At 46.4% G+C, this 13,666-nt stretch overlaps 1 long non-coding RNA gene across 1 annotated transcript; it reads right to left on the bottom strand.

Moving 5' to 3' along the window:
* Window positions 1-379: 379 nt before the first annotated feature.
* LOC121834126 lies at window positions 380-4,387 on the bottom strand. The gene is made up of 2 exons (XR_006077062.1): window positions 4,226-4,387; window positions 380-639 (listed from the first exon to the last, which is right to left on the bottom strand). It is a non-coding gene; the product is annotated as an uncharacterized LOC121834126 (long non-coding RNA).
* Between the last annotated feature and the right edge of the window lie 9,279 nt (window positions 4,388-13,666).

Genomic DNA, 13,666 nt, shown 5'->3' with positions numbered 1-13,666 from the left:
AATTCTTTTTTTTTTATATTTGGTTTCTATTCATTTACACTGCAGGCCATTTCCAATCCCCAAGCAGGGTGCGACGAGAAGGAACAAAAAAATAACAGTAAACCGACAAATCTGGTACACTGGAGATCACAAAAAGAAAGAAGAAAAAACACAAGTTCAAATGCTATGTATAGATATAACAGAACGCCGCTGATGGCGTCTTGCAATAAGCTCAAACATAAGAAAGAAGAATTTATGTCCTCGCTCTTTTTTATTTTTTTTTCACGATTACCACGGGAAAAAATCAAATTTCTGAAGAAACTGATAAGGTACTTACTTCGTTTCCGCAGGTGTGCACAGCAGGGGCTTCGTCCTCACCAGCAAAACACAAAACAACAGATTTTTCCTTTTTTACCTCACATTTTAATAACCTCAGACTTTATTAGGCCGACAATGCAAGTTTCCAGACGAGCTGGATCGATGAAAACACACTTGTTCCTATTCAGTGAATTCGCACGAGCTAACACGATTTCATAAAAACACTTTTTGCTTGGAGCAAGTTCTCAGTTGCCATTCAAGCGGTCTTGATTAAGCACAGGTCATCCGCAGCTGAAGGAGGTCACTTGAAACGGAGGGCCAGCCGTGCAACTCGCTCTTGCGCTGCACAAAAAGACAATCTTTAGCGCCCTACATTAAAGATGCACCGAACGTTCTTACGCCATACACATATATATATATTTGTTCTTTTCTTTCGTGCGTCAGAAGGCCGGCTTCCTAGCTCGGCGCCGCCGAATTCCGTGTTTCGCGTGAAAAGAACAAAAGAATTCGTGCAAGAAGTCGGCTCCAACGGTCGCCCAAGAGACAAAGGAGCTGTAGCAGACGACAGAGTTTCGGGGAAAGCTCACGCCACTAGCAAAGCCTGGCCTGGCGCTGCTGCCCGCCCGCCGAAACCGCTCCTCCTTTCCCTCCTTCGGGAGACGCTATTATCTTTTTTTTGGGCTTCTTGTCGGCTGCGTTCTTGGCGCCCGACTTGATTGACAGCCACTGTCTGGCGGTCTGCTTTAATCTCTTCTTGCCTGCCTTGCGGCGGGGACTGCTGCTCTTTGTGCAACAGCTACTCTGGGGCGTTTTTCTTTTTGCTATTCTTTGCTTTAAAAGCTCTTTCCCTGTGTCTAGCAAACACACACACTTCTTTCGCGGCACCGTTAATGAACACCGTCTGCGTTTAGAAACTTACAAACGGACAGCCCCGAACTCGATTACCGAAGCTCCGATTACCGAAGCTCCGAAAACCCAACACGCTCGAACGCTGATTTTACGATGCAAGATAATAAAAAAAACGTATTTGGACCCTACCAAACCTATTACAGCAAGAAATTAAGAAATACGAGCAAAACAATATTGCGCAATCCTTAATCGGACGTTCGAATAGCGGCTGACTTCGTTTTATCAGTTAAAAAAATAATAAACGTAGGTAGACACGCTGAACTTCGCGTATAGCCACTCTAACACATACCGTTTTAAAGCCAGCAGTTTATTATTTCGTGCCAACTGAGAAATCGACACGAGCTCAAAAGACGAATTTTGCCTAACGGAAACTGCCCAAACGCCTAGGATGTCACACTTGCACAATTGTGGAATGCCTTTTTCCCACCCTATTATAGTTTGATCGCTCACTCCTCTCTTTTTCCGAGGCAGTATTCCATCATTTCGCGATGGAATACGCGCTTCAAAGCTTAATACACTTTATATCTTTGCCGAGCATGGACCTATCAAAAAAAGCACTTCCATGAAACATGCATAGGTAAATCTTGCTCGCGCTCTGGTAAAGAGCCTTCAAAAAAACGACCAGCCGCTCCGCCGAGAATTCAATTCATCTTGCGCGCCTATATCACGCTCAATATAGTAGATCCCATTAAAAGCCTTCTTTGCCGACACTCGGAAAAGCGTGCAGAAACTCGCTCGCTCCAAAAAGAACATTTCCATCTACCAACCGCCGAGCACAACAAACGCTCTTCTAATCTCCTCGCAAAACGCACGCGCTCACACAAACGACTTTGGGCAAAAACAAAGATCATAAAAATGATCTTTGTTTTTATTCCCAGCGTCATGTACACGCATTTCTTGCGTGGAACAACGAATGAATAACTGCTATCTGCGTTTAATTCGATCTAGAAATCCCGTCGCGCCCGTTTGTTTACTTTCTGCCTTCCAGGTTAGACAACGTTCCTTCAAAAAATCGTAAAAAATCACCAATTCGTGCTAGAAGTGCGTGCTTCGGACGAGAGGTAGCGAACATTAAGCGCCTTAGTTTGCGATTAAATAAGCTTCTGTACGCGTTTAATTGAAACTTGAAAGCACGCCGCCCGTCACGCGCGATGCCGGCGTTCGCTTTTCCAGGAGGGTTAAACACACTGCTCCTTTTTTCTTTAAGTTGAAAAAAGGTAATAATAAAAGTAGATAGAGATTCTTAATTTCGTGTGCCGTTAGACAAACGTGTGGGCTAAGAGCACAGAAAAAGAGACTGTTCTAAAGGTAGTAGTTCACTTTTATTTTTAATTTTTGCCTGATCTTAGACGATCGGATCGCGGCTCGAGCGCGCTCCGGACTCAACCGCTTCACTCTCTAACCCAAGAAAAAATAGTTGTACGCATATCGAAGTATATATTTTCCGAAAGCTAATGAACTTGTCCAATAGGTGTAAAAATTATTTGATTTTAAACGGAATTTTTTTTCTTCATATTTCGATCTAACCAGCCAAACTAGTTTTCGAGTGCTCTGGGTGGCTGGTCGATTTAAGTTAAAAAAAGGTAATAATAAAAGTAGATAGAGATTCTTAATTTCGTGTGCCGTTAGGGAAACGTGTGCGCTAAGAGCACAGAATAATAAGATTCTTGTGAAGCGAGTAGTTCGTTTTTATTTTTGCCTGATCTTAGACGATCGAATCGCGGCTCGAGCGCGCTCCGGACTCTCCCGCTAAAAATCGGACTCTCCCGATAAAAATCAAAGCTAGAAGCAGACAAAGAACGCACCGGACAAGAAGCAACGCCAAAGAAAGATAACGGATACAGTCTCAAAGAGCTAAGTGGGTCAGGGGGCCCAGGCAAGGGGTGGCCCTAGGGTGCCTGAATGTCCTTCTGTTTAGGGTGATGCCACCCTTTGTAGTACCAGATGCCGACAGCACGCGCTCACGGGCAAAATACAAAGAAATCGACGAAAACAAAATGTCGCCATAGCACAGTCAGCTCCACAAGCGCGTGCAGGGACACGCTCTTTCACCTGCTTCTCAACAAAAAATAAACGTGTGTGACAAAATGGCGAGATTCCACCACCCTAAGCAAAGCGCGCATGAAGGCACCCTAGGTGGCCCGGCGTGCGCGTTCTAAGCGGAGTCGAGTTAGAAAAAAGATTTCAGCGCGTGGTTCACCAAATGCAAAGGTAGAAATATGACATTTTCTAAAAATGCCTGGCACTTCGTTCTCTTCTACAGCACGAGCCGCGACGTTCGGCAACCGCTTCGAGGATCTGACCGGCTGTGTCCCGGTATCGACCACCTGAACCGGGAGCTACGCACGGTGCGAAGGGAACAGCGGAGGCACGAGCATCTACGCCACCCCGTCCCTGGACTGAGCGGCTACACAAGCGAGGAAACGAGCCTCGTCACGACATATGCCGGGGAATCTCTAGGCCTCGTAGAACTTTCTGTCTCCCGACCCTTCTCTTACCAACCCCGGACGAGCCTGTGACAACGTGCGACAGACATTGCTAATTGTTCTGTACAGAAGAGAACGAAGTGAGATGACAATTTCGTGTGCCGCTAAAAAAACGTGCGCGCCAAGAGCACAGAAAAACAAGTTAAAAAATGTAATAATAAACGGAGATAGAGATTCTTAATTTCGTGTGCCGTTAGAGAAACGTGTGCGCTAATAGCACAGAATAATAAGATTCTTGTGAAGCGAGTAGTTCATTTTAATTTTTGCCTGATCTTAGACGATCGAATCGCGGCTCGCGCGCGCTCCGGACTTTCCCGCTTCACCTGCTTCACTCTCTAACGCAACGAGAAATACTTTTACGCATATCGAAGTATATATTTTCCGAAAGCTAATGAAATTCTCCGATAGGTGTGAAAAGCACTTGGTTTTAAACGAATTATTCTTCTTTTTTTGCTGAAAAACTCAAATCACTTTCGTTTGGCAAATAATCAAAAACTCGAAATTAAAGGATAGTATAATGGACGTACACTTACCCCAATGTGTCGAACGAAAGGAGGCCCTTTGACGAAGGCAGGAAGCGTGAGGCGACGTTCAGGGTCCGAAGAAGAAGAAGACCGATTTCGGAACAAAGAACAAAGAAGGAGCTGGACACGGGCGACTACGCGACTGCTCCCAAGCACAACGGAAACCACACTGGGGCCGGCCCACAGTTTATCATATACAGTTTGCCCACTGTAGAATAAGCCTGTGGTAATCGCAAACCACGTGATCGAGGGCCTTGTGTGAATAAAAGTACATTGTAGAACTAAACTCATTACATATTACTCACACAATATTAATTATATTGATAACCTAATAATTCAAAAAGAGCGAAAGTTCCTTAAACAATTATTTAAACTCGTAAAAGCGCCCTCTCACCACGGATGGGGTAACTAACCACATTTTATGCTTCGTTTTTATTGTTTTGCTTTTCAAGATGGCAGCCCCCATAGCATTTTGTGTACCCGGTTCTCGCGTCCGCTTGCGTTGCGCTTTCGCTTTATTGTGACGTGCGCACCACTGGACGACAATCACAGGTAATTTATTCACACAAGAGTTATTTCAAGCAGGCGAATGTTTATTTTCGCTCTACATAGTACAATTTATAAAACGTTACAAACAGCACATGCAATGATGCGGTTGCTGACGGGTATTATTGAACATACACGGTAGTACAAACAGTTTGAATGTTAGCCTTCAAGCTATGTGCATAAACAATGATAAACCTAAGATCAACAAACAGTCTAAACACGTAGAAGTAAAGTCGCGGTAAAGGTATTTCAAAACAGCTATTCATAAACCATGCTAAAAAAAAAAACTGCACAGGCGCGACAGTTTTACATAACGAGTGCGATTACAAACCAGTTGCTCTAACAGTAACTACAGGCTAATGTGGTAAAGAATAAAGCTGTGCTTGGAGGTGCATTTGACCTGCGTGTCCTTTCCCCCCCAAGATGAATGTTCAACACACCTGGGGGGTATGTTCGACGACAAATGTTTCGTTTCTCCTAAAAAGAAACGGAAGTGATGGAAGTGAAGATATTGCGTCTGATTGGTTAGAGGTTCAAATGATGAAAGTTCCCGCTTTCGTCATTTGAGCCTCTAACTAATCAGACGCGATATCGTCACTTCCATCACTTCCCTTTCTTAGGAGAAACAAGACATTTGTCGAACATTGCCCCCCTGGTCAGTTTTCTATGATATGTTGGATCTAGCCAGTCAATTTTTTCAGCACAATGTTAAGCTGTTAGGTTCGATGACAGCGCGCCTTTACAACTCTCCGTCTCCTGATCTGCCTAACGGGGCTACTGGCCCTTCGACAAAAAGATCACCTATCATCGACAAACCGTAAGCACCTAGAATGCCACTTTCTGACTGCAGCATCACCATTGAACATTGTAATCCATGGAAGCAACCTCCTGGCTCAGCATTCTTCACTCATCGCCCTCGCCAACCTCACCTAATCTTGTTATTGCTGATCACTGGTGAAGCACACCCGCCAGCAATATGAAAGTGAACACTTTACCTGGATTCTTGCCCGTTTTACGGCTCTCTAAAGCTATATTAACTCTCAACGTCTCAAATAGTATGTGGCTTGGGGTATAAACATTGCGTTCTAGCCCTCTTCTGGAACAGAGCTTGTTCCAAAACTTGCAGGAGCGTCAAAAACAAGAAGAGGGCTGTTCACCTTCATATCGCTCATGGGCGTACCTTCAAACTCCGGCTCACGTCCCACCTGCCCCTGCCGTTTCCTGTCTGTCGACAATGTCGCCACTCTCCAATGCGACATTTATGATTTGTGGTTCCACCAGAAATGTGAAGATGTATCTCTCGCTTTGTATAGACGCCTCTCCTCATTATCAACCGAGTGGCTCTGTGCGGCGTGCCAGCTCTCACCCCTGGCCGATGACCTCTTTCCATTCACTAAGCAGCACGGAGCCCCTGTGTACCCCACCATCATCGCCAACTCTACCAAGTAGTTCTCCGACCCGCCTCCGGCGAGCGACATCAGCAGCATTCACCGTTCACATGACAACTCCGCGTTTGGCATAGTTGTCGTGTGAAAAGTGCGCGATCAGAGTCTACAGACTCCAATCCCGTTTGGTTTTCCAACATTTGCTTCCTAAAAAACAACCTTCCTGACTTTAAAGCGCTGAAGTAATCTTTCCCGAATACAATATTCGCTGTGTGCGAGACATGGCTGGACGCCTGTCTTTGGTGGGCAATTAATGGGGAATTGATCAATCTCGCACAATTCTCTTTATTCCAGCAAAACTGTCCCTCCTTGGGGCGAAGGAGTCCGTCCTCGCCATGCCATAACACCTGCCCTGCCAACGTCTCGACCACCTCACCCCTTCGGGTCTAGAAGCCATCTTTGTCGAGGCATTTTGTAAACATGGAAAGCTTCTTCTGGTGTCTACCTACTGCCCACCCTCCCTCCGTGAACAATCGTACGCCCTCCTCCAAAAGAGCCTACAGCGCGTCGACCCCAGCAAGTTCTCTGCACTGTTCATCTGATCCACTTGATGACATGCTGTAAGACGTATTGGAAAGTGCTGGCCTCACCCAACTTCATGACGCCTCATTCTACATTTCTCAAAACAGCAACGCTACATTCCTCGACTTCGTCTGCACCAATAATCCCACCTTATCCTACCGCTGCACAGTGAAATCCAGCCTACCAGGCAGTGATCGCAGTGCTCTCCTCACCAATATTCATTGCCCTAAGCGACGTCATCAAGCCAAGAAGTTCCAGTAGTTCTAAAAAAACGATTTCCCTCATCTCAATCAGCTCATCCACCTCGCTTCCTGGTTCATCGTGTTTGATCACCCATCGGCTGACGAGGCCGACAACCTCTCACTCAACATATCAGCAATTCAGCACAAATGTGTTCACCCTAAGGATCAATATGAGGCACGGCAGCCTTCCATAGATGACAATGGAGATTGCAGTCTTAATCAGACGTAGACACTGACTATTAAAAAAAGTGCCTCTAAATCCCACTCATCTTTACCAAGCCCACCAGGCACGTACCGAAGTCAAGCATCTCATTCATATCTCCCATAACGATTACCTACCAACTAAGAGCCAAAGCAACCTGCCAGCCCAAACTCTTGGGCATGTTTTCATTATAAAAAAAAATGTTCCACGCGCCGGTCCTCACACATCACAACAGGCCCTATTCTAATCTCGACGACATAGCACAGCTCTTCTCTTACCACATTTCTCGGGCTGTAGCATTACTTGATTCTACCGCACCTAACCTTTGTCCCACCCAACCCACAACTCAGCCAATCAAGGCCACACCAGCAATCACGCTCTCTTCCATGGTCATTCTTCAAAGTGAAACCTACGAAGCCCTCGCCTGTGACAACTCCTCTCAATGCCCTGGATCAGACAGCCTCCACCCTGCATTGCTTAAATCCTGTGCTGGCTGTATCTCCCCCGTCCTCACTCGCCTCTTCAACGATTTTCTCTCCCACAGCTCTGTTCCTAAATCCTGGAAAGTTGAGTCAGTAACGCCTCTCAAAAAGGGACACGGTGCTCCCTCAAGTCTAACATCCACTAGTGACGGAGTGTATTACCGACTCATTCGGTGCTGTTTGTGCGGGCACGTGTGTGTGTGTGTGTCCCACCGTGGCGTTCGTGCCAGATTACAAAGAATCCTCGCTGAACATGGTTAAAATCGCGCACAAAGAGACGAGGACAAACGGGGAAGGAACACAGAACACAGACAGGCGCGCACGTTCAACGTTTACCAACTCGCCCAACTTACTACTCTTCTACAATCCTCGCTTCGCGGCCAGGGGAAGAAAAGAGGACAAAGAAGAGGGACCGCAAAAAAAGGGCAGTTTAGCCATCGCAAGCCTTCGGACGGAGAACGTTGTAGCAGTTGTCTGTGTCGCGAACTAGTCCTGGGTACTGTCTATCCTCAACGTCGGGGCCCGACGTTGAGGAGAGGCAGTACCCAGGACTAGTTCCGGCACATATAACTTTATCTAAACTCGGCTTGAGTTCGCGACACAGTCAACTGCTACAACGTTCTCCGTCCGAAGGCTTGCAATGGCTAAACCAAACAATGGAGCCCCCGCCAATATGGTTTCCGCCCGGCAGGAGCTGCGAATCGGCCCTTGCAGCTTTCACTTATGCACTCAGCACCAGCCTCAACAACCGAACTCCGTGCGAGATCGTCCAGTTAGACTTCAGAAAGGCTTTTAACAGTGCAGACCACAGCTTGTTTCTATCCAAACTCCAACAGATGGGAATCTCCGGCATGAGGAATTAAAAATTTACTTTTTCACACTACCTTATTCTTCAAGGGCTCTTTTCGTGATTTAGCACAAACTGGAAATACTACTACTAACAGGTAGGGTGTCCACTGAGCTAGGTTATGTGTGCCATTGTGTGTCAAAGGGGCTTTGAGAAAACTAATTGAAGAACACTTTGTCCAAGCTCAAGAGAAAAAATCTTGTTCTTGACCACTGGCTAACACAACATGATGGCAGCAACCGGTTATTGTTGTTTTCTTCCGGTGACTTCAGAACGAGGTCTACTGTGCACGACAACCACAGCACGACAACCAGCTGTGGTTGTCGTGCTGATCCCTAAGACAGATCGTGATGAGGAAGAGCTAGAGATAAAATTTAAAAGCGCTAACAAAGACGAGGACAAAAAGGAAGGCGAACAGGACGAGCGCTTACTCTCAACTGAACATTTAGCGCTTTTAAATTTTATATCATGAACCAACTCGCCCGCTTCGCCACTTTAGTAAGAGCTAGAGCCCTCCCAGCCACTGTTTTTTCCCAGATATGCAGAACTACCTTTAGTGCACTTACCCAACCATTTACACAGTTTGTTATATGACGAGTTGCACATTATTGTCAAGTAACCACTTGTGGCTACGACATTCATAATTGCATAAGAGATCATAGAATAGATGCCAGAACCCTCATGAGGAATGCTATGCCGCAATGTCAATTTCGGTGGCCCTATTACAGCTATAATCTGTTTCAGCCTAATTTTACAAAGAAAAGCACTGCCGCCCTTTGGAGCTAATCAGAGCAACGAAGCAAGTTTTGTGAGAGCTCTCCGTAGGAGGTGTATACTCCCACAATATGTTGTCCCGTCCCTCAGCCAAATGTTCCGGTTGTCTCGTTGGTGCCGTAGCTTTGGTAATGCCCTGTAAGCTGCAGAAGGATGAGTCAACCTAGTTCCAGTAACAGTTCACCTCACGTACGAATATGACCAGAAAATGCTCATGCCACCCAAGGATGAGGGTCGACAAATTTCCCAGCGTACGGTCTCCGATTTTCTTCTTGTGGCCCAGATGATGAGCTGCCTCTTGAGTTTCCTCACTTCATCCCCCTGGTTACTGATGGTCCTTGTCTCTGGTGTCCGGCCCTTGCAGCTTGCCTCCACACGTTTGTCGCCCTCGTGGTATTCTCTGTGATTCTCCGAGGAACCATCGTACTGGAACAAGAAAGTAACAGTATACAGTGAATGGACGAAGCGAGACACACCTTATACTCAGGGGCAGATCCAGAACTCCGTTTGGGGAGGGAAGGGGGGCAGAAAGTTTGTAAGGGTGCTATTCTCCCCTTCTTTCGTGTGCACCGGGGGGTCCAGCCATGTCAAACCATGTCAAATTGCCCTCCGAGATGGGGGGAGGGGGGGGGGGGGTCGACTTTGTTTGTGTGGGGGGGGGGGGGGGGGGGCACCCCCGTCGCCCCCCCTTGGATCTGTCCCTGCTTATACTTCTAAATTAGATAAGTACTGTGGGTCTTACTGCATGACGTGCCAAGCGGAGATAAATAATGTCTGGAGCTTGACGGGGGGAGCAGGGGTCTCGACACATGCTGGACGACAGGTGCCAGATGCTGCCATACCCACAGGGTATCCTGATGAGAGAGAGAAGACAGGTGTGAGTCCAGGAAATTGGCATGTTTGAGCAACACTTTTTTTGGAGGTGCCTTCCCGTTAATTCCCTTCAAGGGACATCCATCTGACTAGTTAATTCAGAATTATGTTCAATGTACCCAGTCAACATGCTTAGCCAAATGCAAATATATAACAAGTGGTAAATTCACTTTTTTAAAATGTTTCGTGTTTTTTTGTTTTGTTTTTTATATCTTATGCTACGATGCCAACTTCTCTTTTATGATTTTACACATTAGCAAATCCAAGGTTCGGTCCTGATCCGCGTCATTGGCCACGATATTTATATTTTTCCAGTAAAGTGGCGTGAAAATTTCGATACGTGGAGGTTGCGCGTGAACAAGCAATTCATTACGTTCGACCGTTTTACAAGTCACGTCCGACGTACATACGACTAAGAAATTAATCGAGTCACATACACTGCGTTGGAGAAAAGACGATCGTGCCATGGCCTGACGCGAAAGACAGCACGAGCACTTTAAAATGTTTGCACTCACCAGCAACGAACTTGAAGCGGAATCCCAGAATCTCGAACGGCGAAGTGAGTCCCCGGGTTTTTGGCTTCTTGCCTGAGCAGGCCCATTTAGAACACATTCATAGCGCGATTCGGTAACTCACGTGACATTAAAACGCCAAGCGAGGATCCAACCGAAAGGGAAATGTGCTAGGAAAGAGAAATTCGCAGAACAGCAACACCGACAACGCGACCGGCGACATGGCTTCGGTTAGGGCAATGAACTTTTTGAAGCTAACGGTAACTGCTCGATTTTTTCTTTCCATGTTGTTTTATCATTATTACCTAGCTTATTATGTTTTCTAAAAATAATAACATTAACGCACTCAATTTAGTCAATTGCGATTCTTTTTGACCCTGTTTTTTTGTTTGTTTTTGTTTGACAACTTCAGTTGTCGCCATCCGGCTTGAGGAGCGCTGTGTATGCGCGATTACCAGAAGTGGCCTTGAGTGGGACCACTGGTTATGATTCCACTGTGGGCCGGCCTCTGGGAACAAAGGAAAGCGGAGGAGGATGAGCGAGGAGGAGAGGGAAAGAGAAGGAAAAAAGTCGGGAAGGGGATCGCGCCGCCTGGTGGAGGGCAGACACACCACTCGCATCAGGTATTTTTTTCTTTATTATTTTGTTTATTTTTTGCACTATTTATTAAGGGAAGCATTCTCGTTGATGTCCCTTCATTAATACTGGTCGTATCTCATCACCGCTAGCACCGATGTGTTCCTTGGTCTTTCTAGACTCTATGGACACCACTTTGAACGTGTGAAATTAAAGTTTTCGCGATGCTACGATGCTTTTACCGTGGGCATGGTCATGGCGGCCATTTCTACTTTTAGAAACCTTTGTTCGGACCTCCGAGGCTGAATTTTCGTTTCCGAGACGCGATGTTGGTGTCAAACGTGAGCAGGCGTTTCGTAGAACACCCGACGACTGTACTTTACCTCTGATCGAGTGGATATTTTACTGTAGGAGCACTGATGCGACTTTCCACAGGAAAGCACTAATTTTCGGGTTCGATATTGCTCGGCGCTCCTCTGTCGTACGTTTTCTTGAGAAAACTGTTTTTGTTTCTTGTTTAGCAACGGCCAGTGCACCTTTCGAAAGTTATTAGAAAACTTTATCTGCTCTGGATTTTAAATAAAGACACACCTGCGTCCTGTAGCCGAAAGATTTTTTTTCTAAGCTTTGGAACCTCCTTTCGTAAAGGTATGCCTACTGAAATTTGAGGCCTCTGGTACCTTGCTACCTGTGAAGTTTCAACCCTCTGGATGCATCCGTTTTCCTCTGACGGCCAAAATTTGAATGCAGGCCTGTCTTAGTAAATCACGTTTGTTTTGATTAAAGTGTGTCTCCACATGTTACGGGGTGTGGGCTCTGTAGGGTTGTGTGGAGTCCCTCTTGCAGCACAGATGTGCATTTGTCCTCACCATCTCTGGAAAAGACGACCATAACTCAGAATGGACGTCCCTCGGAGACGAATGGCAGACTTTTGGTATTCCGCAGTAACCATGCCTGCGTTCAAATTTTGGCCGTCAAGGGAAAAGGGACGTAGCTTGAGGGTTCAAACTGAACAGATAGCAACCTAGAAGGTTACTCGTGCTTCAGTTTAGATCATCTTGCGCCAGAAAGTGCACAAGGGGACAAAATAGAAAGTGTCGGGCCAGTTGTACTGTAGGGGCATGTCTACAAAAAGCTCTGTAGGGTTGTGTGGAGGCCCTCTTGCAGCACATATGTGTATTTGTCCTCACCGTCTCTGGAAAAGACGACCATAACACAGAATGAACGTCCCTCGGAGACAAAAGGCAGACTTTTTGTATTCCGCAGTAACCATGCCTGCGTTCAAATTTTGGCCGTCAAGGGAAAAGGGACGTAGCTTGAGGGTTCAAACTGAACAGATAGCAACCTAGAAGGTTAGTCGTGCTTCAGTTTAGCTCATCTTGCGCCAGAAAGTGCAGAAGGGGACAAAATAGAAAGTGCCGGGCCAGTTGTACTGTAGGGGCATGTCTACAAAAAGCTCTGTAGGGTTGTGTGGAGGCCCTCTTGCAGCACATATGTGTATTTGTCCTCACCGTCTCTGGAAAAGACGACCATAACACAGAATGAACGTCCCTCGGAGACAAAAGGCAGACTTTTTGTATTCCGCAGTAACCATGCCTGCGTTCAAATTTTGGCCGTCAAGGGAAAAGGGACGTAGCTTGAGGGTTCAAACTGAACATATAGCAACCTAGAAGGTTAGTCGTGCTTCAGTTTAGCTCATCTTGCGCCAGAAAGTGCACAAGGGGACAAAATAGAAAGTGTCGGGCCAGTTGTACTGTAGGGGCATGTCTACAAAAAGCTCTGTAGGGTTGTGTGGAGGCCCTCTTGCAGCACAGATGTGCATTTGTCCTCACCGTCTCTGGAAAAGACGACCATAACTCAGAATGGACGTCCCTCGGAGACGAATGGCAGACTTTTGGTATTCCGCAGTAACCATGCCTGCGTTCAAATTTTGGCCGTCAAGGGAAAAGGGACGTAGCTTGAGGGTTCAAACTGAACAGATAACAACCTAGAAGGTTAGTCGTGCTTCAGTTTAGCTCATCTTGCGTCAGAAAGTGCACAAGGGGACAAAATAGAAAGTGTCGGGCCAGTTGTACTGTAGGGGCATGTCTACAAAAAGCTCTGTAGGGTTGTGTGGAGGCCCTCTTGCAGCACATATGTGTATTTGTCCTCACCGTCTCTGGAAAAGACGACCATAACTCAGAATGGACGTCCCTCGGAGACAAATGGCAGACTTTTGGTATTCCGCAGTAACCATGCCTGTGTTCAAATTTTGGCCGTCAAGGGAAAAGGGACGTAGCTTGAGGGTTCAAACTGAACAGATAGCAACCTAGAAGGTTAGTCGTGCTTCAGTTTAGCTCATCTTGCGCCAGAAAGTGCAGAAGGGGACAAAAAAGAAAGTGCCGGGCCAGTTGTACTGTAGGGGCATGTCTACAAAAAGCTCTGTAGGG

This window comes from Ixodes scapularis, unplaced genomic scaffold (assembly GCF_016920785.2).
Source record: "Ixodes scapularis isolate PalLabHiFi unplaced genomic scaffold, ASM1692078v2 ptg000582l_1__unscaffolded, whole genome shotgun sequence".
Classification (NCBI taxonomy): Eukaryota; Metazoa; Arthropoda; class Arachnida; order Ixodida; family Ixodidae; genus Ixodes; species Ixodes scapularis.
This window is presented reverse-complemented; position numbering and strand designations above follow the sequence as displayed.